Source organism: Tigriopus californicus, chromosome 12 (assembly GCF_007210705.1).
Source record: "Tigriopus californicus strain San Diego chromosome 12, Tcal_SD_v2.1, whole genome shotgun sequence".
Taxonomy (NCBI): domain Eukaryota; kingdom Metazoa; phylum Arthropoda; class Copepoda; order Harpacticoida; family Harpacticidae; genus Tigriopus; species Tigriopus californicus.
The window spans coordinates 41,423-42,883 of NC_081451.1; positions in this window are offsets into that span (position 1 = coordinate 41,423).

Consider the following 1,461-nt stretch of genomic DNA (forward strand, 5'->3'; position numbering starts at 1 on the left):
AATATGCTTGGTTTTGTGGTCTTTGCTCCTAAGTAGTTAATTTCTACATTTTTTCAATAACATTGCGCAACAGGAGGCATTGCCGATTGTGTTCAAGCCAGGGTGACATGTCAATGGAAATGGATCCTTTACTCTTTTTGATACTCTATTTTTTTTTTCTCAAGGGAATGTGGGCCCAATTTGAATACTTATGTCTATGAATGATCATAGTTCACCCCATGATGCAAAGCTCGTGCAAAGCTCGAGCAATCCAGCAACGGTTGCCAATTCAATGGGTGAGAAATCGAAATATACGCCTAAAAAGTACGTAGTGTTAGGGTGAGTGCGTTATTTTTTTTTTTTTTTGACTTTTTGCCGGACTCGAGTCTTGTAATGTTGAGTCAGGTCTAGCAAAAAGACTCGTCTTGCGAAATTCTAAGAAAAAAATGAAAAAATGTTTTTGATGAGTCCGGACTCAGGCCTTTTTTAAGAGACTCGAATCCCGACCAATTTCTGCAAACTCGAGTAAAAGCGTCGAGTGCGCGCGGACTCCAGGCCGGACTCGCCTCAGCATTAGTGAAAGGAAAAGCAAAAAGGTGTATTTGGTCAAGGACTTGTATACATGTGGAGTGTAAACGAGTTTCCCACCAAATATCATTCGAGGCGATCAAAATATGCATTAATAAAACTCCGTGTCATGCCATTTAATATGCATTGAAACAGGGCTAAATACGTACTTAAAAATCCTTTTATACTTGAAATATGCACTTCAGTATGCATTTAAAATCCAAAATATGTGTAATCTAGAATGAAAACAAAGCATAGATCAAGAGGCAGGCAGTTGCAAAATTACATCTAGCATACTTAGCAAACATCTTATTGACTTTGGCAATAAGCTAACCAATTTGAGGGTACTTGTAGTGGACCACCTTGGCCAATAAAGGTATGTTGGAAGTAAGCCACCGATTTTTCAAGACATTTCGCACTCACGTTGCCAATGTTTGGTCAAAACCATAGATAACTTCATATATAGATCGATCAAAGGCGCTGCGATTGCGTGTTTTCGTCTCAGCTGTCGCTGGTGGAAAAAAGGTTTCATTTGCAGTCAAGCTACTTAGGACAACTATGGTACAAATTTGAATTGTTGATGAATTGTCCAAATTCAAAGTAGAAACCACTAATATGACTCCTTGTCAAGCAATTACTCTTGTCTAGCACACTTCATAAAACAGGTTTGAGTAAGTTGTCCGACCACATGTTTAAGAAGCAAATTTTGAAGGGGTTAAAATGGGGCTCAAGTTAAAGTTTTCCTCCATGTGGTGGAAACACTTAACTGAAGGCAGGGAACAAGCCTGGGTTAAGGCTGACCTCCAAAGGTGTCGGAATTACCTTGATTTCATAAAGGTGCAATCATGTTACCCACATTCAAACACATTTTTGGGAGATTGAAATAAAATTCCAAATGCCTCATCATGGTGTTGC